Source organism: Saccopteryx bilineata, chromosome 2 (assembly GCF_036850765.1).
Source record: "Saccopteryx bilineata isolate mSacBil1 chromosome 2, mSacBil1_pri_phased_curated, whole genome shotgun sequence".
Lineage (NCBI taxonomy): Eukaryota > Metazoa > Chordata > Mammalia > Chiroptera > Emballonuridae > Saccopteryx > Saccopteryx bilineata.
In genome coordinates, this window is record NC_089491.1 from 178439236 (window position 1) to 178462089 (window position 22854).

Genomic DNA, 22854 nt, shown 5'->3' on the forward strand with positions numbered 1-22854 from the left:
CATAAAAATTTCAAGAAAGCATGTTACAAGATGGTATACATAAGCAACAGTTTGGCAGAATTTTGTCAACTCTAGTAGTTCACAGCTCCCGCAAAAATAAATTTTAAAATTCAAAAATAACAGCTTTATTTAATATATGTTCCACCTTACATTTAAAATATCATGCTTTAAATAAATATTTCCTCAACAGTACTGTATACAAATAAAATAGTACACAAAATATATTTGAGAAAATGTTTTGGTCATTGATTTGAACAATAAATAAAAACACAGGCACTTCTACACTGAGACAGGGAAGCAATCACTACACAGAATAATTCTGTACAAGCAACATGTGAAAATATGGCAAGAATAGAATCCTGGAGTTTTAAACAGACAAACCACTCAGGGAAAAGTCTGCAACTTTAATCTTTTCACTTAAAGTTCAAAAGTCACATATGCTTTTCTGGTCCATATTAAAAAATCATAAACATGATATGACTGCCAGGTTCAATTCAATCTTTAGTTGGCCATTTTGGAATATTCATTACTTTCAAATACTAAAGATAGAGAACTATTATGATACCACCCAGCAAACCAAATACAACAATGGTCATAATGTTCTTGTATCATAATCTCATTATGACCATAAGACCATAACAAGATAAACGGGATCACACAGTGATCCTCATTTTGCAAAATTAACTGATTATATTAACATAAGAAAATACTGTTGGGGTGGCAGGAAATTTCGACAGAAGTCAATTTTTCTAGACAATTTAAAAAAATTTATCCCAATTTCATGAAAATAAACTTAATTTGATTTCACAAAAACCACTGAATCACGTATAACAAATCATTTGTAGCCAATAGCTTTATAACCATCTAACCTGCACACAATTCACTCATTAAAATGGAAGTGGAAATATCACCATATGAGGACAAAGCAAAAATTATAGTAGTTAAATTCCAAAAACATATTTCAGAGAAGAAGGGTGACAAATCAGAAAATACTATAATGATCTCTAGTCAGTAGGAAGAACCAGAACCAATCCATCCTGCCGTATCCTCCTTTAAAAATCTTCTGCTTTCTCTCTTCAGAAAGTACCACATTGAAGGGTTCAGAGGCCCTCAAATAGATATGAAGGCAATTTTGATGATTCAACATAGAAATTACCCCAATGAGAGAAAACAACATGAGAACTATTCAAGATACATCTTTCTATGCAAAATTTAGTTTGTATACATTTTAGCAATTTAAATGAGTATTTTGCAACTGAGACCAAATATCAATCATCTCTTGAGGTTTTATACTATGTACTAACATCATGTTTACATAGGAACAAATGTTATTCCTTTTTTCTCTTCTATATCAAATGCCTTGTGTTTCTCTGGAACGAGGCCGAGCTTCTGAAGGCACATACCAGTATAAACATGATCAATGGGGTAGAGAAGGACCTGGTCAGTAATATTGTACAGCCTCAGAGCCAGGCAGCCAGAGTAGAGGAACCCACCTCCCCCAGCATACCATGGATAAACACCAAGGTAAACAACTTCTGGGATGTAGTACTTCAGTTTCTTATCCCGATGAGGTCCAGCGTTGTGGATCACATCACCTATAAACAAATTTTGGCTTTGTTCTTGGGTAAGCTATTCAAGTAATTCAGGATATGATAGGTAGTCACAAAAACATCGTCATCACCCTTGAAAATGAATTCGGCGTTTGGGCAGGAAGTGCTCACCCACCTAAGAAAAAGCACTTCTTTCAGAGGCAAGTTGAAGAAAGTGTCTCTGTAATTATATCAATACATAAGAATGTCTTGGTGCTTCTCACTCTCAAACTTGAGCATATCTGAAAGATTGGGATGTTGTCCTCTGGAGGGGGGGGGTCTGGCCCAGCAAGAAGACTCACACCACAGTTTGGTTCCCCATATTGGTTTCTCTGCCCCATGATTCCTGAATTGCTTGCCTTCTAGCGAAATGTAGAGTGAGGGACTTAATTGTCATCAGTAAGAAGGGTTTCTTACACACTTATCTGGTTGATCAATAAGCAGTGAATAGGCCTGACCTGTGGTGGTGCAGTGGATAAAGCGTTGACCTGGAAATGCTGAGGTCGGCGGTTCAAAACCCTGGGCTTGCCTGGTCAAGGCACATATGGAAGTTGATGCTTCCAGTTCCTCCCCCCGTCTCTCTCTCCTCTCTCTCTGTTTCTCTCTCTCTCCCTCTCTCTCTCCTCTCTAAAATGAATAAGTAAAATAATAAAAAAAAAAAGCAGTGAATAATTTCGACATCTCAAATACAGTAGAAAGTCTTTAAATCTGTCTGGCAAGTTGTTGAAACCTGCAACTACCGATGTGACCCTCAGGTCAGGTTCACAATAATTCAGATGGCTCACATTGGAAAACCCGTGAAGTTCCCCTGTCTGGTTTGCCAACATGCTCAAAATGGAGTTATACCGCCTGTTCAGTTTTTCTTGTTCTTGGTTTCAATAGCTGCAGGAGGATCAAATATCTTCCAGAACTTTTCTTTGGGTATTATTACTTCCTCCTTTCCATTTTTTTCTTGGCTACTGCTTTTGGAGGCTTCTGAAAGCAAATAAATGAAGATATCTACCATCATCAGGATACCCAACAACTTTATTCTTTGAGGTTCAACTCTCATTTCTCATACCTGTGGTGGCGCAGTGGATAGAGCGCTGACCTAGAACACTGAGGTCGCGGGTTGGGCGCCCTGGGCTTGCCTGGTCAAGGCACGCAAGGGAGCAGATGCCCTCCGCTCCTCACTCCCTTCTCTCTCTCTCTCTCTCTCTCTCTCTCTCTCTCTTTCTCTCACCTCTCTTGTCCGGGAGCAGCTTCTGCTCAGCCGGGTGGGGGCGGGATACCATGGCCACATCCACGTCCTGGTCGCTGGGCGCAGCTCAGCCGGGTTGCGCTCACGATGGGCGGCCCAGTGGCGTTGGTTGCGGGACAGCTCCCGCTCTGCTCAGCTTCGCTCCGTTCTGGCACTTGTTGCTGCCACAGCTTTGGCGCCTCCTATTTGTAAAAAATTTACTTAATAAATTACACACTTGCTTTATTTTCACCAGGATTAAATATGCATGGAGTACTAGAGCAAATATACTGTACTACCACATTTACGTAATTCAGGAAAAGATCTTCCTCAGTCCTTCACATCATTTAGACCAGTAGTCTTCAACACCCTGTCTGCAGACCGGTACTGGTCCATGGGCCATTTGGTACCGGTCTGCAGAGAAAGAATAAATAACTTACATTATCTCCATTTTATTTATATTTAAGTCTGAACGATGTTTTATTTTTTAAAAATGACCAGATTCCCTCTGTTACATCCGTCTAAGACTCACTCTTGACGCTTGTCTCGGTCACGTGATACATTTTTCTGTCCCACCCTAAAGGCCAGTCAGTGAAAATATTTTCTGACATTAAACCGGTCAGTGGCCCCAGAAAGGTTGGGGACCACTGGGTTAGACAACAAATTACAGTACCTTTAGGTGATGAAAAAGGTGATGGATTAAGAAAAAGCAACAAAAAGCAAACTCATAGGCAGAGACAAGAGTGTGGTGATTGCCAGAGGGAAGGGGGTGAAGGGAGGTAGAAGAGGGTAAAAGAGGGCTAAATGGTGCTGAAAAGAGATTGGACTTGGGATAGTGAACACACAGTACAATATACAACTGATGGAGTATAGAATTGTACACCTGAATCTAACATAATTTTATTAACCAAGGTCACCCCAATAAATTCAATTAAAAATTCTCAATTAAACTGAACTTAGACTTTAAAATTAATTATATTATATATTTCTGTGAGTTTTACTTTTGTATTTTAGAGAATATGAAAAATATTGAAATGTCCAGTTCAAAATATTGTACAGTCAGTAAATGTCATAGAGAATTTTGTTAAATGTAATTGACTCCTCCACTGACCTTGTAACCTTTTAATAGATAAATAAAAGCATATCTCCTTATTTTATGCTTTAATATTATAGTGTTTTATGAATATCGGAGTTGCTTTTCTTTTAACTTTTAAATATAAGAATTAGTTCCTAGCAGATAGGTGAATTAATAGAATACAAACCTCAGCTTAGGTAATGTGGTAGTTAATTTTATATGCATACTTGATTAGACCATGTGATACCTGGATAGTTGTACAAAAATTTTCTTGGTGTTTTTGTGAGGGTGACTGTGGATAAGACTACCATTAAAATCAGTGGACAGAGTAGAGTAGATTGCATTCCCTACTGTGAATGGGCCTCATGCAGTCAAAGGCCTGAAGAGAACACAAAAGCTGATCATCCTGAGAGAAAGAGAGAATGCCTCCTCTGTGACTACTTTCAAACTGGGACACTGATGTTTTTCTGTCTTTAGAGTCAAACTGAAGCACAGGCTCTTCCTGGGTCTTGAGCCTATCATCCTCCAGTCTAGAATAACACCATTGGCTTTTCACTATGCTGACTCACCCTGCAGGTCTTGGGTCTTGTCAACCTCTATAATCGGATGAGTCAATTGCTTATAATAAAGCTCCTTATATATATTTTGCTTATCTTATTGTTTCTGTTTCTCTGGAAAATCCTGAATAATGCAAGTAATATTAAAAGAAAGAAAGCCACAGCGAGTCTGAAGACATGTGTGGTTTACTTAGTGCCTGCTCTAATTTAAAAAATGTGGGAGGCTAGTACCTGTCTCTTTACTTGCTAGAAAATAAAAGGTTAACTAGATAATCTCTATGTTTTCTTCCAGTTTTGAAAATCTAAAGGGACTCTGAAAGGGTGACCTCCCTGGGTCTGGTTCTTACTGCTCCGCTCACCCACAGAAAGATAACCTTGGCATGGAGGATCCATAGCTCTGCATTTGGAGTTTATTCAAGAGAAGAATTAAAGAAGAATTATCAGAAAAAGCAAGCAGAAGATGAAAGAAAACTTAATTTGTGATGGTGAACACACAACACAGTGTACAGATGAACCTGAAGCTTGTATAATTTTATTAACTAGTGTCACCCTAATAAATTAAATAAAAAGAAAAGAAGTTAAAATTAAGTCATGCTGGAATAAGATGGGGCTCTGATCCACTTTGTCTTTATCAAAAAAATGCCAAGTTACTAGCCTTAGTGTAATGATCACATTATAAGATATATAAATGTCAAATCATTATGTTGTACACCTAAAAATGTATGTGAACTATCCTTTAATAATTTTTTTAAAGATTTTGTTAACTGATTTTCAGAGAGAGGAGAGAGAGATAGAGGGGATGGAGGAGTGGGCAGTAGTGTTACATCTCGTATGTGCCTTGACCAGGAAGGCCCATGATTTCAAACCAGTGACTTCAGCATTCCAGGTTGATATCTTATCCACTGCACCACCACATGTCAGACTACTAAATATTTTCTTAATCAGATAAAAAAGAGAAAAAGAAAGAAAAGGTGAGAAGAACTTTTCTGATCCTTGACTTAGTATGTGTGACAGCTCTATGAAAGGGTGGCCCTCAGTGCTCAGCTTCTCCCACTCCTGCTTGAAGACTTGCTCTTTCAAGTCCTATTAAGTACAGTAGGTAAGTTCTCTGTGTATCTGAGAGAGCACAGACTAACAAACATCAATTTACTCACTGCTGTTTGCGTGTTATGTCCTTGGTAAGTACTGGTATCTACTAATTAATTCTCCTAGAAAACATACTGAAACTTAAATTTATATGATGTCTTTTATCTGTTTGGTTTAAATAAACTGCACACAATAGCTTCTTCAGAGCATAGATTGTTAAGATATGAAAAATCTTGAAAATCTTGAAAAATCTCTAGCACGATCAACAAATTATTAAGCACAGTTCTTTATTATTAGAACAAAGAAGTATGTCCCAATTCATGGGTATTCTTTTTTTTTAAGCTTTTTTGTTTTTGTAATATAGAGAGACAGAGAGGGAATAGGCAACCCCAGAAAGGAAGAGAGATGAGAAACATCAACTTATAGTTGTATCACTTCAGTTGTTCATTGATTGTTTTCTCATACGTGCCTTGATCAGAGAGCTCCAGCTGAGCCAGTGACTCTTTACTCAAGCGAACAACCTTTGGACTCAAGCCAGTGATTTTGAGGTCATGTCTACGATCCCACATTCAAGTCAGCAACCTCGGGGTTTCAAACTTGGGTTCTCAGCATCCCAGATCGACATTCTGTCCACTGTGCCACCACCTGGTCAGGCTAAAGCGATTTTTTTAAATTGTTGATTGATTTTAGAGGGAGAGAGAGAGAGAGATCTATTCATTCCTATATATGCCCTGACTGGAGATTTAGCCTGCAACCGTTTTGTATTGGAACAATGCTCTAACCAAGCAAGCTAGCTGGCCAGGTTTGCATGGGTGTTCTTGATCCAAAATAATTTAATTTAAAAACAAAATCATTTAATTCTAGAACTAAAGCCACAACTTTCTTTTATACTTTCAAAAAACTGTAAATTTCAGTTTTCTTTAAGCCTTGAGCTAATCTGCTAATGTTTGTTGAAATACTATATATACAGGTTTATTAATACTTGGAAGAGTTAATTTCCTTGACAATCCATCTTTGCAGGCCACTTTCATATGTGCACGTGAGTAGGTTAAGATGCTGCTTGTCAAACACGTATAATGTGAAAGTATATGGAAAAGAAGCCCCATTGTTTCTGAGGCTGCCATATAAAACCTGTCGAGCTATACATTTCACTCATCTTAATAAGTGCATTATAAAATGGCACAGAATGTCTTCTTCTCAGAGACAGAGAAGGCTTAGGGTATTAAAAACATCAAAAGCAGGGACTGGGAAGATGGCAGCGGAGTAGGCGGACACACAGACGCCCAGCTCTCAACACCAAACTGGAATACACATCAATTTAGAAAAAATCAGCATGAAAAACCAACACTGAACTGCAAGAACAGCTCTCAAAAACTAAGGAGCAAAGAGGAAGCCACAATAAACCTGGTAAGGAGTGCCTGAATCTCCTCTGCTTACAGGAACAGCAGGGGGGGGGTGAGGCTGAGAGCCCAGAGAGGATTTCACAGAGGAAAAAGAGCAAAAACTACTGCTCACAGCCACTTACCTGGTGACCAGGGAGCAAGGTGGGTTGAAAAGACCAGCTTATCTCCCAAGTGGAAAGGACAAGGAGAGGGACAGACTGTGAGGGGCTAAGGTATGCAAGAAATGAAATAAAAAAGCTGACTCATTCATGCTGGAGGCGGCCATAGCTGGGGGAGGGACTGAACCTTTCACAAAACAGAGCTGAAGTGCTTCCGGATCAGAGATCTCCAGACATCTATCCAGCTCCAATCAGCGCAACAAGACACAGCTGAAAACAAGAAGTGGGGAGGAGGGGCAGTAACTCAGGTCTCCATAGAGATCTGAGATACACCTCCCCCTACTGAAGCTGAGAAAAAACCCTGCCCCCAGTGAGATTAGTTGGTGGAACAGACCTTCAGCGTCTCAGGTTACACCCACAGCATTCCTGGTTACAGTTTCAAGGAAGCCCCCTGCTGAGATCAGTTAACAAGACTATCACCTGTTAAGAAAACAAACAATTCAAGACTTCAAAGCTGCCCAAATCCGAAAGTAGATTACAAATAATAGCTGATACCAATCCAAGAAGACCTAGAAATAACACAACTGAAAACAGGAGGCAGAAAACACCAAGCCTAGACTCAAGCAACTCTACAAATAAAACACCATTATGAGAAGAAAAAGGAGTGTAACCCAAATGAAACCACAAGAGACATCCTTGAGAGATGAGCTGAGTGATATGGAAATAATCAAACTTTCAGATGCGGAGTTCAAAATAATGATTGTAAGGATGCTTAGGGATCTTAGAACAACAATGGAGGGGCAGTTTGAAAACCTAAATAAAGAAATAGCAAGTATAAAAAAGGATATTGAAATATTAAAAAAGAATCAGTAAGAGATGACAAATACAATATCAGAAATGAAGACCACAATGGAAGGAATTAAAAACAGGATGGATACAGCAGAGGATCGAATCAGCGAGTTGGAGGACAACTGGAATGAAGGCATGAAAGCAGAGAAGAAAAGAGAAAAGAGACTCAAAAAGTCAGAAGAAACACTTAGAGAGCTCTGTGACAACATGAAGAGAAATAACATCCGCATCATAGGGGTTCCTGAAGAAGAAGAAAAAGAACAAGGGATAGAGACTTTGTTCAATCATATCATAACTGAAAACTTCCCTAAATTAATGCAAGAGAAACTCTTACAAGTCCAAGAAGCACAGAGAACTCCATTAAAGAGAAACCCAAAGAAACCTACACCAAGACACATCATAATTAAAATACCAAAGCTAAGCGATAAAGAGAAAATATTAAAAGCTGCAAGAGAAAAAAAAGTTATCACCTACAAAGGAGCCCCCATAAGGATGACATCGGACTTCTCAACAGAAACACTTGAGGCCAGAAGGGAATGGCAAGAAATATTCAAAGTAATGCAGAATAAGAACCTACAACCAAGACTACTTTATCCAGCAAGGCTATCGTTTAAAATTGAAGGAGAAATAAAAAGCTTCCCAGACAAAAAACAACTCAAGGAATTCATTACAACCAAACCAACGCTGCAAGAAATGTTAAGGGGCCTATTGTAAACAGATCAAAGTTGGAAAAGAATATAGCAAAAAAAGGAATACACCTTTAAAGAAGAAAATGGCAATAAACAACTACATATCAATAATAACCTTAAATGTAAATGGATTAAATGATCCAATCAAAAGACATAGGGTAGCTGCGTGGATAAGAAAACAGGACCCGTACATATGCTGTCTACAAGAGACACACCTTAGAACAAAAGACACACATAGATTGAAGGTAAAAGAATGAAAAAAAACATTTCATGCAAACGGAAATGAATAAAAAGCTGGGGTAGCAATACTTATATCAGACAAATTGGACTTTAAAACAAAGGATATAGTAAGAGATAAAGAAGGCCACTACATAATGATAAAGGGAGTAATCCAAGAGGAAGATATAACTATTATAAATATCTATGCACCTAATAAAGGAGCACCCAAATATATAAAACAGACTTTGATGGATTTAAAGGGCGAGATCAACAGCAATACTATAATAGTAGGGGATTTCAATACCCCACTAACATCACTAGATAGATCCTCAAGAAAGAAAATTAACAAAGAAACAGCAGACTTATTGGAAACAATAGATCAACTCGATTTAATAGATATCTTCAGATCCTTTCACCCTAAAGCAGCAGAATATACATTCTTTTCAAGCACTCATGGTACATTCTCTAGGATAGACCACATGTTAGGGCACAAAAGTGCTCTCAACAAATTTAAGAAGACTGAAATCATATCAAGCACCTTCTCCGATCACAACGGCATGAAACTAGAAATGAATCACAGCAGAAAAGCTCAAAAATTCTCAAACACATGGAAACTAAATAGCAGGGTGCTAAATAATGAATGGATTAAGAATGAGATCAAAGAAGAAATAAAAAAATTCCTAGAAACGAATGACAATGAGCATACAACAACTCAAAATTTATGGGACACAGCAAAAGCAGTGCTGAGAGGGAAGTTCATAGCACTACAGGCACACTTTCAGAACCTAGAAAAAGCTCAAATAAACAACTTAACCCTGCATCTAAAAGAATTAGAAAAAGAACAGCAAGTAAAGCCCAAATGTAGTAGAAGGAAGGAAATAATAAAGATCAGAGCAGAAATGAATGACATAGAGGCTAAAGAAACAATACAGAGGATCAATAAAACTAGGAGCTGGTTCTTTGAAAAGGTAAACAAGATTGATGAACCTTTAAGTAGACTCACCAAGAAAAAGAGAGAGAGGACTCAAATAAATAAAATTAGAAATGAGAGAGGAGAAATAACAACTGACACAACAGAAATACAAAATATTGTAAGAAAGTACTATGAAGAACTGTATGCCAAAAAACTAGACAACCTAGATGAAATGGACAAATTCCTTGAAACATACAATCTTCCAAAAATCAATCTGGAAGAATCAGAAAACCTAAACAGACCGATTACACCAAATGAGATCGAAACAGTTATCTAAAAACTCCCAACAAAGAAAAGTCCGGGACCCGATGGCTTCACAACGGAATTCTACCAAGTATTCAAAGAAGAACTAACTCCTATCCTTCTCAAACTATTTCAAAAAATTCAAGAGGAAGGAAGACTTCCAAGCTCCTTTTATGAGGCGAGCATAATTCTGATTCCAAAACCAGGCAAAGACAACACAAAGAAAGAAAATTATAGGCCAATATCTCTGATGAATATAGATGCTAAAATCCTCAACAAAATATTAGCAAACCGGATCCAACAATATATGGAAAAAATCATACACCATGATCAAGTGGGATTTATTCTGGGGAGGCAAGGCTGGTACAATATTCGTAAATCAATCAATGTGATTCATCACATAAAACAAAAGAAGGAGAAAAACCATATGATAATTTCAATAGATGCAGAAAAAGCATTTGATAAAATCCAGCACCCATTCATGATCAAAACTCTCAGCAAAGTGGGAATACAGGGAACATACCTCAACATGATAAAAGCCATCTATGAGAAACCCACAGCCAACATCATACTCAATGGGCAAAAATTAAAAGCAATACCCTTAAGATCAGGAACAAGGCAGGGGTGCCCCCTTTCACCACTCTTATTTAACATAGTCCTGGAAGTCCTAGCCACAGCAATCAGACAAAAAGAAGAAATAAAAGGCATTCAAGTTGGAAAAGAAGAAGTGAAACTATCATTATTTGCAGATGATATAATAGTGTATATAGAAAACCCTAAAGTCTCAGTCAAAAAACTACTGGACCTGATAAATAAATTCAGCAAAGTGGCAGGATATAAAATCAATACTCAGAAATCAGAGGCATTTTTATACACCAACAATGAACAGTCAGAAAGAGAAATTAAGGAAACAATCCCCTTCACAATTACAACCAAAAAAATAAAGTACGTAGGAGTAAACTTAACCAAGGAGACTAAAGACTTGTACTTGGAAAATTACAAAGCATTGATAAAAGAAATCAAGGAAGATACAAACAAGTGGAAGCATATACCGTGCTCATGGTTAGGAAGAATAAACATCATTAAAATGTCTATATTACCCAAAGCAATCTATAAATTCAATGCAATACCAATTAAAATACCAATGACATACTTCAAAGATATAGAACACATATTCCAAAAATTTATATGGAACCAAAAGAGAACACGAATAGCCTCAGCAATCTTAAAAAAGAAGAATAAAGTGGGAGGTATCACACTTCCTGATATCAAGTTATACTACAAGGCCGTTGTACTCAAAACAGCCTGGTACTGGCATAAGAACAGGCATATAGATCAATGGAACAGAACAGAGAACCCAGAAATAAACCCACAGTTCTATGGACAACTGATATTTGACAAAGGAGGTAAGGAAATACAATGGAGTAAAGATAGCCTCTTTAACAAATGGTGTTGGGAAAATTGGACAGCTACCTGCAAAAAAATGAAACTAGATCACGAGCTTACACCACTCACAAAAATAAACTCAAAATGGATAAAAGACTTAAATGTAGGCCGTGAAACCATAAGCATCTTAGAAGAAAACATAGGCAGTAAGCTCTCCGACATCTCTCAGAGCAATATATTTGCTGATTTATCTCCACGGGGAAGTGAACTAAAAGACAGGATAAACAAATGGGACTATATCAAACTAAAAAGCTTTTGCACAGCTAAAGACAACAAGAACAGAATAAAAAGACAAACTACACAATGGGAGAATATATTTGACAATACGTCTGATAAGGGGTTAATAACCAAAATTTATAAAGAACTTGTAAAACTCAACACCAGGAAGACAAACAACCCAATCCAAAAATGGGCAAAAGAGATGAATAGACACTTCTCCAAAGAAGACATACAGATGGCCAATAGGCATATGAAAAAATGCTCAACATCACTAATCATTAGAGAAATGCAAATTAAAACCACAATGAGATATCACCTCACACCAGTCAGAATGGTGCTTATCAACAAAACAACACAGAATAAGTGCTGGCGAGGATGTGGAGAAAAGGGAACCCTCCTGCACTGCTGGTGGGAATGCAGACTGGTGCAGCCACTGTGGAAAGCATTATGGAGATTCCTCAAAAATCTGAAAATCAAACTGCCTTTTGACCCAGCTATCCCACTTTTAGGAATATACCCCAAGGACACCATAGAACGGCTGGAAAAGGAGATATGCACCCGCATGTTTGTGGCAGCATTGTTCACAATAGCGAAGATCTGGAAACAGCCTAAGTGTCCGTCAGAGGACGAGTGGATTAAAAATCTTTGGTACATATATACTATGGAATACTACTCAGCCATAAGAAATGATGACATCGGATCATTTACAATAACATGGATGGACCTTGACAACATTATACGAAGTGAAATAAGTAAATCAGAAAAAAAATAACTAAGATGAATCCATACATAGAAGGGACATAAAAATGAGACTCAGAGACATGAACAAGAATGTGATGGCAACAGGGGCGGGAGGTTGGGGGAGGGGGGAGGGGGTGAAGAAGGAGAGAGGGGTTAGGGGAGGGGAGGGGCACAAAGAAAACCAGATAGAAGATGACAGAAGACAATTTAACTTTGGGGGAGGGGTATACAGCACAATCAAATGTCAAAATAATCTAGAGATATTTTCTCTCAACATATGTACCCTGATTTATCAATGTCACTGCATTAAATTTAATAATAATAAAAAAAAACATCAAAAGCAGAAAAAGTTAAGTAGTTGCAACAGGTACAGATCTTAGGCAAAGAACTACATCTAGCTGTGGAATCTCAGATCAAACATGCTTGCTTTTTTCTTCTGCCCTTTGGGGTCGTTCCTCTGATAAATAATTCACAGACTGCAGTGCAAAATAGTTTGCATACTGACAAGATTAAAAAGAATGCTTTGTCTGGGTTAAATTTACAATCTGAAACCTTCCTTTAAAATGTCAGGAAGGTAATTAATTTAAGAAGGTTTGCCAAAGCAGAGACTCAAACTCTGTCAGAAAAATTTCATTTCCTGAGGGTGAAAGGATGTTGCATTTATCTTTCCCAAATGCCTGTTTTGGTTTCCACTTTAAGACCATTTTCTCCCTTACTAATATGATTTTTATAGCCCTTTTCTTTCTTTGCAGGAATTAATTCAACATTCCTTTTTGGTGAATTTTTTGAAGATTATCTGAAATAATCTGAAAATTACCTCTGAATGAAGCTGGAATTCAGGTCAGACCTTTTGATGCAACCAGAAAAGGTATGCTTTTCCACGAAGAGCACTCTCCCCTGCCTGAACATTCAGATGAGCCTTTTGAGTAGCAGCAGGAAATGCATAAATTCAAAAGCATGAAAATTCTCTTTTGGCATAGCAAAACATCCTGTCCCACATATGCTCAGGAGAGTGCATTCTTATGAATGAATGCTTATGATAATCAGTGGGTTTTTACAGAGCTCTTGAAGCCAAGTTTACTGGTGTGAAATTTTATTAACAACTGTGTTCCTTTAGCTAATCCCTGAAGTTATAGCAGAAGAGATGAAACAATGCATTGCCGTTTAAGAATCTAATCCACAATCTGTGTGTCACAGGTGCACATAGTGGCACTTCATTGACACCTTAGAATTACGTTGTGCCTTCCCTTGAAAGTAGGGTTTACCAAAGTGGCAAAGCTAAATAGATGTCATTTTGTTGATGCAAATCAGGATGAAATAATTTCATCTCTTATATACTTCAAGAAGCAAAGGTCATCTGAAATGTGTTAGAATACCAAGTGAGGAGAAAAATAGCCCAAAATATATGAAACTCTAAATATGAATCTCCTGGTTTTAATGCAAATCTAAATGAGAAATATGTGAAATATAGATGCTTGTGGATGCTTAGGTGTCTTCCCTAGTTACAGCTCCTAAACCTGGTGAATGAAGTGGTTGCATTACAACAACTCGGTTTTCTGAGATTTTCCTTCTATATTTGGTGTCATCTTGGTGGAATCAGGATGTGCTACATCAGTTTGAAAGCTGTGTTCCCTGAGGCGTTAGAAAAGCAGCCACTGGACAAATTGTTTTTGCAAACCCTTCACTCACCATCCTGACACCTCAGAAAAAAAGTGTGTCTTAAGGGCACATACTATGTTCTGTCTGGAGTCTACACCATTATCATACATCATCACATACTCAACATTAGTCTCTAATACATTTGACATGGTTATTTTATTGCCTTTAAATTGTTTGGGAAGTTATGGTAGTATAAAATAAAAACAAAATATGTTCTAGGATGAGTTAGTACACAAGTAAATAATCTCACAACTAAAATGCAATTTAAGTTTAAGAAAACCTATATTTTCCATTACCCTAAAGATAGTTTTTGAAAATATTATTCCATCATTCTAGTTTTCTCAAATAAAGGGATTGAGAAGGTCCTCAGAAACCAATTTTGGAGGAATGTTTACTTTGGAGGTGGTAGTGTTGAAGTAGGAAGAAACATGTGTCAGAGAGAGGTATAAATTTGGCTCATAGAACACCAGTGGGAGGTTGGTCTACGTGTTCCGATTTCCAAGCACCAGCAGGCTGAACTTGCTATAGTCCATAGCATTCAGGATAGTCTTGATTAGAATACTTGGGTTTCAACAAGATCTGTATTCCCTAAGTATTAGTAGAACCTCTCAGACACTGGGAACCATAGATCAATAAAATGGAATGACATCGTCACTAAATATATAATACTATGATTTCCCCTATCCTTCTCACTTGTAGGACTTCTCAATCTGTACATGTCCATCATCCTACAGTGAGATACAAACTCACTCATTATCCCACTGAAGAGCATAATGACTATACCAACCATGTCTATGCCCCAGTTATCTCTTGAGAATAACAAGTCCTTGAATAATTTTGTAGGAAGTTAACAATGGGAGGTACATAAAATTTATCTGAATCCAGAAGAGAATTAAATATATAGGGAATACCTAGGCCCTGAGAAAATTTACCAATAAGCCTAATGAGTTGCCTATAAAATATATGAAAAAGGAAAAACATACTCATAATAGAAAAAATAAAATATTCTGTCACATTCATACTCAGTTTATGGGAGCCTATAGAGATGAATAATGGAAGCTACTAGTTAACACTTGAGGCAGAGAAAGTGAGTTAATTTCCTGGCATTCTATTCTCAGGCTTAACCTTTTGGTGAAGAATGAAAATGAATGATTTTGAAATGGTTGCTGCACATGAGAAGAACCTACAGATGGGGAAACTGGTTAGAGACCATTCCAATAACACTGACAAAAAGCCATGCAGAGCCCTGGTTGATTGGCTCAGTGGTAGAGCATTGGCTCAGTGTGTGGAAGTCCCAGGTTCGATTCCTGGCCAGGGCACACAGGAGAAGTGCCCATCTGCTTCTCCACCCTTCCTCTTCTCCTTTCTCTCTATCTCTCTCTTTCCCTCCCGCAGCTAAGGCTCCATTGGAGCAAAGATAACCGGGTGCTGAGGCTGGCTCCATGGCCTCTGCCACAGGTGCTAGAATGGCTCCAGTTGAAACAGAGCAATGGCCCAGATGGGCAGAGAATTTTTCTCCCTAGTGGGCATGCTGAGTGGATCCCAGTTGGGCATATGTGGAAGTCTGTCTCTCTGACTACCTGCTTCTCACTTCAGAAAAATTAAAAAAAAAAAAAAAAAAGCGAAGCAGGCCTCAGCTCGTGTTATGGTTGTGGGCAGAGAAGGGATGAGATATTTGATAAAGCTTGTTGATTTTATGAGATTTAGCAACTGACTGATGGAGGAAGTGATGGAAAGGAGGAATTAAAACTGACTAATTTCTGGCTCTGCTTGGTACCCTGTAAATGTCAACACCCAAGAGAAGACATGGTTAACAGACTCTCCTCAAGGAAATAATACTTTAGGTTTTTTTCATTGTGGCTGTACTGTGTGTGTGTGTGTGTGTGTGTGTGTGTGTGTGTGTGTGTCAGAAACAGAGATAGAGAGAGGGACAGATAAGGACAGAGAGACAGGAAGGGAGAGAGATGAGAAGCATCAATTCTTCATTGAAGCACCTGAGTTGCTCATTGATTGCTTTCTCATATGTGCCTTGACCAAAGGGCCTACAGCAGACCAAGTGACCCCTTGCTCAAGCCAGTGACCTTCGGCTTAAGGTGGTGAACCTTGCTCAAACCAGATGAGCCCACAGTCAAGCTGACAACCTTGGGGTTTCTATCCTGTGTCCTCCAAGTCCCAGTCTGATGCTCTATCTACTGCACTACGCCTGCTGAGGTGCTTTACTTTGTCTTAACTCTTGTCTCTGAGCTGCGTAGTAACAAAATTATAATTTATTTCTGGCTCCATTATTGCTTTGTCCTTCCACTGAAAAGTGCAATTTGAACCTCTTTCTAGGCTCTTGACATTTTTTTAATTTATTTTTTCTCCCTCACATCTTCAAATTGAGCTGGCATATTTCTTCCTGATAGGGCATTTATATATATAGCAAACAACAAAACAACAAAAATTAATTCTCATGCCAGAGTTCAGAGGACTCATCCTATCTTCCAGTATATACCTGCCAGTGTTTATAATGCAACACTGGTGTAGTGCTATGTGCCCCATCTCTTTCTAGAGTGGCCTTGCAATTTCAGAATCCCTAGGACTGTGACTGGAATGAGTTTTCAGTAATAGGTTATGGCATGAAGGAATAACAAGTTTGGTTGAAAAAAGGCTGGGGCAGGATCTGGGTTTCATGGGATCTAGGCTTATAAAATTAAGAGGCCCTCTTTAAGAAAAAAATACAGTTCTGAATAAAAGGTACAAAAGTAAAACAATTTTTTTTTTGTATTTTTCTGAAGCTAGAAACGGGGAGAGACAGTCAGACAGACTCCCGCATGCGCCCGACCGGGATCCACCCAGCACGCCCACCAGGGGCGACGCTCTGCCCACCAGGGGGTGATGCTCTGCCCCTCCGGGGTGTCGCTCTGCCGCAACCAGAGCCACTCTAGCACCTGGGGCAGAAGCCAAGGAGCCATTCCCAGCACCCGGGCCATCTTTGCTCCAATGGAGCCTTGGCTGTGGGAGGGGAAGAGAGAGACAGAGAGGAAGGAGGGGGGGTGGAGAAGCAGATGGCCGCTTCTCCTATGTGCCCTGGCCGGGAATCGAACCCGGGTCCCCTGCACCCCAGGCCGACGCTCTACCACTGAGCCAACCGGCCAGGGCCAAAACAATTTTTAATGAGGAAAACATCACATCAAATTATAAATTTAAAAAGTTTAACAGGCCCTAGTCAGTTGGCTCAGTGGTAGAGCGTCGGCCTGGCGTGCGGAAGTCCCTGGTTCGATTCCCGGCCAGGGCACACAGGAGAGGCGCCCATCTGCTTCTCCACCCCTCCCCCTCTCCTTCCTCTCTGTCTCTCTCTTCCCCTCCCGCAGCCGAGGCTCCATTGGAGCAAAAGATGGCCCGGGCGCTGGGGATGGCTCCATGGCCTCTGCCCCAGGCGCTAGAGTGGCTCTGGTCTCGACAGAGCAACGCCCCGGATAGGCAGAGCATCGCCCCCTGGTGGGCGGATCCCGGTCGGGCGCATGCGGGAGTCTGTCTGACTGCCTCCCCGTTTCCAGCTTCAGAAAAATACAAAAAAAAAAGTTTAACAAATACCACAAACATAAAAATTAAAAAAAGTTACAATATTTTACTAAATAACTTCCAAATATGCCTCTAAAAGAGTTTAGTCCTTAACATTTTTGGCTGTCTACTTTTTGATCAAATCTTCATAACACAATAATTTTGTGATATCATTATCTAGAGAGAGAATAAAAAGGTAATTTGGAATTTTCTCTGATATGTTTAATGAAAAGATTTTTAAAATTAATATTTGGGATTTATAAAGCATGCAACTTAATTCACAGAGAATATGTCTGTGGAACAGCCAAAAGAATGTTGTATAAATATAGAACTTTTAAGAAATTCTATTTTGTGCAATGGCTGTGGAAAATTTTAAAAATATATGTTGTATTGCAGAAGTCCCAGGTTCGATTCCCAGCCAGGGCACACAGGAGAAGCGCCCATCTGCTTCTCCAACCCTCCCCCTCTCCTTCCTCTCTGTCTCTCTCTTCCCCTCCCGCAGCTGAGGCTCCACTGGAGCAAAGATGGCCCGGGCGCTGGGGATGGCTCCTTGGCCTCTGCCCCAGGCGCTGGAGTGGCTCTGGCCGCAAGAGAGCGATGCCCCGGAGGGGCAGAGCATCGCCCCTTGATGAGCAAAGCGTCACCTCCTGGTGGGCATGCTGGGTGCATCCCGGTTGGGCACATGCAGGAGTCTGTCTGACTGTCTCTCCCCGTTTCTGGCTTCAGAAAAATACAGAAAAAATTTTTTAAATATATATATATATATATATATTATATATGTTGTATTTATAATTGTATTCACTAAAGCAGTGTTTTTCAACTGCTGGTCAGCCAAAAATTTTGTGTGGGTCTGAAAAAGAGTTAAACACCCTGAGGGTATATGAAAACTGACAGACTGGCACCCAATCTGCAGTTGAAAAACACTGAACTAAAATACATTTCCTAAAAGAAGTTTCATTTTGATTAGGCATCAGTGAGAGCAAACTTCTCTGCTTATAATTTTATATGTTTGATAACTGAGGGAATTTTCCATAGATTAGCTTCTGGTCTGGTTTCTCCTTCAGTACCCAGATATTTCAGGTGACAGGCTCTGTAAGACTCATTTATATTGGGATATGACCTTTTATCCGAAACCATGTGCCATGAGTTCTTACAGCAGACAGTAGACATATTTCTGAGATTGTTAATTATAGTTATACACTGAAGTGACTGCAAATCATATCAATGTATACCGTTAAACAAATAAAAACATAAAGTATCATCTTTTCCTTAGCTAGATCCCCAAAATGCCTTCAGATCACTTGAATACCATATGACAAGAGAGAAAGTGTGATGAAGTTGAAATTATTTAGAAAGAGAGAATGGCCTTAACTAATGGTTAAAATATCTTACTTCTGCAAATTTTACAGAAACATAGGACTATATGAACATTTCTGAGTCTCTTCCAGGTCCTCAGAAATGACCTGTCAGTGAAGGGCCTAAAGTGTAAACTTTGTTAAATTCATGTTAAATCTACCCCATAGGACAGTACTGAGTTTTGTTTAGGACTTGTGACAGGAAAATGTCAGTGGAATGTTCATGGGGAAGTATTCAGCTGGAATTTGATAATGATACTCAAATTTGGGAGAAAAAACTGAGCACAGATATAAAAATTGGGGTACATCTGCATGAGTTCATGTTTAAAATCATTGGATGAATGAGTTATTTAATGGAGAAAGTGTGTATGTAATATAGAATCTTGAATAGATGCATGCATTTAAGAGATAGGGAGAGAAAAAAGAAATTTGAAAAAAAAGCAAGAAGAATGAGTTGAAGAGGTAAAAAATGAATCAAGATGAGGCAATGTGTAGAAAACTGCCTGCAATTTAGTTGATAATTGTTTTAGTTTCCTATTGCTGCTATGACAAATTACCACAAATTTTATGGCTAAAATCAAGGTGTTCATAGCACTATATTCCTTTATGAAGGTTCTAGGGGACAGTCTATCTTCTTGCTTTTTTCAGCATCTGTAGGCTGTGCAAGTTTCTTGGCCATGGCCCCTGTTCATCTTCCAAGTCAGCAATGGCCGGTTTACTCCTTCGTACATTGTATCAGCTCGATTCTACCTCTTCTGTCTTTTTCTCATTTAAGAACCCTTGTAATTACATTGAGTTCTTCTAGATATTCCAGGATAATTTCCATCTAATTGCCAGTTGATTGGTAAGCTTAGTTCTATTTACTATCTTAATTCTCTTTTGCCATGTAACATGATTTATTCATGAATTTCAGAGATTAAGATGCAGACATCTTTGGAAGGCCATTATTCTTCCCATTACATTGTTGAGAAACACTTCTTGAATGGATAACTGATTGACTAAATAGCCAAAGAAAAACAAATTTAACAAGGAAGAGGTGGTAAACATTAAGTTATACTGAGATCAAGAAGGATGAAGACTGTGAAAAACACTCTAGACTTGATAAATACAGCTTGTTGGCTTTGTAAGGGGGATCTCATGAGATTTTTAAAGTAAGCTAGACTGAGGAAATAGAGGCAGAGAATGTAAATTGCCTTCTGTAGTGAGAAAAAAGGAGGGCTTAGGAGGAGGGTAAAATTACTAGAAGGGTTTTTTTTTAAGTCGGGATAAAGGATATAATTGTATTTATATCATCTGGGGGCTAATTTGTAAATTATATGATTATCTGGCTTCTGAGCTGTATTCTTGAAACTAGTACAGAATAATATGCAATGTAAGCTGTAATTAAAAAATAGAAAAATAAAAAATAATAAAAGAATAAAAAATAAAATGAAGAGAGGTTATTGAAATATGGCTATCAAACAATGATCTGGAAGTGATTGTGGAAGACAAGAAAGATATTGACTCCTTTTTATTATCCCAGGGAAGTTTAGAGAGCAACATTCATTTAATAAATATTTAAGCAGCCTGACCAGGCGGTGGTGCAGTGGATAGAATGTTGGACTGGGATGCGGAAGGACCCAGGTTTGAGACCCCGGAGTTGCCAGCTTGAGCGTGGGCTCATCTGGCTTGAGCAAGAAGCTCACTAGCATAAACCTAAGGTCACTAGCTCAAGTGGGGGTAACTCAGTCTGCTGAAGGCCCACGGTCATGGCACATGTGAGAGAGCAATCAATGAACAATGGTGTCGCAATAAAAAACTGATGATTGATGCTTCTCATCTCTCTTTGTTCCTGTCTGTCTGTCCCTATCTATCCCTCTATCTGACTCTCTCTCTCTGTCCCTGCAAAAAAATAAAAAATAAAAAATAAAAATTTAATAAATACTTAAGCAGCCAAAATATGAAAAACACTGGACTAGGGAGTGAGTATGTGAAAGACAGATCCAATCAACCTTTATGTACTTTAACATCCAGTGGGAAAGATGGATAATAAATTATAATATATGTAATTATAAATAATAGTAACATCTATGATGAAAACAAGCATAATAATATATTAAGAAAGAAATGCTCAAAATATTTTTACTTGGTTCTAGTTGTACTGCAATAGTTAGAGTAAGAAGTATCAACTTATATATTGAAAATCCTTTTAAAAAATGAGGAACTAGATGATGTCAGAGTAATGGCAGTGTGAGAAATTCTCCTGATCTCTCCCCTTAAAATTTCAACAAATTGAACAACTATAACACAGAGAAGGAACCTCAACTTGGCTTGAGACATGCTTAAAAGTTCCACACACCAATGGACTAAAGGTGCAAAGATTTGAAAAGGGGGACAGAAAATAAACATACTCCCTGTGGGTTCTGGAGAGGAGACAAACCAGGAGTGACTAGGTTTATTTTTTCTCTACCTGACTAAGGGGAGGAGGGAAGCTCAGGCTGTCTGGGCTTTGTCTGAGGAATATGGAGAGGGAAACCCAGAGTGACTAGGTCTCCTTATGTGGGGAAGAGTGTTGAAATAGAGAAGTAGAGGGGGAGACACTGAACCAAAACAGCTAGAGTGTGGGGTCACTGCCAGTGTTCCTGTGGTCTGCCTGCAGCCTGCACTTGACAAAGACAGAGAAAACTAAAGTGCAGCTTTCAGCCTCCCATATCCTGCCTCTCTCACTTTGAGGTATGTAGAGTGGTGGAGACAAACAAACCCCAAAGCTAACTATTCAAAGAAACTCTCTATACTGAAGAACAGAGGTGCTGCTCATCTTGTCTTCAGGTCTGTGGAGACATGGAGAGGAGGTTCCCAGAAGCCTGAGATCACCATTGCTAGGGCCATCAAGCTGTAAAGCTGAAACTATAAAGCTGAAGCCATAAAGCCTTCACAAAACGCACCATCCACCAAAATGCAATTGTGGCCCTACCTACATCACTGTGACAGCACTATCTCAATGGAAGATAGCCTAGGAATCTCACAGAGCTAAAACTGATAATAGAGCAATACTCACTGGAAGAAATATCTCAAAATTAAAATTTCTTTTCTCATTTTTAACCGTTTTTCAGTTTTTTCTTTTTATTTTTTTTTCTCTTTTGAACTTTATTTTTTAAAATTTTTAAATGTTTTATTTTTATACTTTTGTGGGTGTTTTGATATTTTTAGTTCTGATCTTTGTAATCTGTGTCTTTTTTTAAAGTGTCATTATTTTTTAAATTTTTGTATTTTTATTGTATTTTTATTAATTTTAATTTTTTACTGTTTTAGTTTTTTTAATGGGGTTTAGGGTTCTTAACAATACCATTCTCAAATGCATTCAAGAAAGAAGAAATTAAATAATATGGCTACACAAGACAGAGGCATAGTTCAGAAAGAAAATTTTAAAAATCTCCAGAAAAAATTTAATTACATAGAAACCTTGGAGTTAAATGATATAGAATTAAAAATTGAAGTTTGAAAAATACTCAAGAAGATGCAAGAAAATACAAATAGGCAATTTAATGAATTCACTAAGGATTTTAAAACTTTCCAAACAAAGCTGAAGAACTTAAAACATGAATTGAAGACTGAGCTACAAGTTTAGCTAATAGAACAAGCCAGATAGAAGAAAGAATCAGTGATGTCAAAAGCAGGCAATGAGAGATACTACAGAGAGAAGAAGGGAGTTCACAAATTAAAAAAAAATGAAAAAGCTCTACGAGAATTGTCTGGCTCCATCAGAAAGAGCAATATAAGAATAATGGGTATATTAGTAGAAAAAGAGAGGGAAAAGGGAATGGAGAGCCAATTCAAAGAAATAATTGATGAGAATTTCCCAAGCCTATGGACAGAGTTAGAGACTTGAATCCAAGAAGCAAGCATAACACC

At 38.4% G+C, this 22854-nt stretch overlaps 1 non-coding gene and 1 pseudogene across 1 annotated transcript; both read right to left on the bottom strand.

Moving 5' to 3' along the window:
- Window positions 1-1228: 1228 nt before the first annotated feature.
- LOC136323076 (N-acetyllactosaminide beta-1,3-N-acetylglucosaminyltransferase 2-like) lies at window positions 1229-2640 on the bottom strand (annotated as a pseudogene).
- A 14490-nt stretch (window positions 2641-17130) lies between these two features.
- On the bottom strand, window positions 17131-17206 carry TRNAP-GGG (transfer RNA proline (anticodon GGG)). Its single transcript has one exon. It is a non-coding gene; the product is annotated as a tRNA-Pro (tRNA).
- Window positions 17207-22854: the final 5648 nt, after the last annotated feature.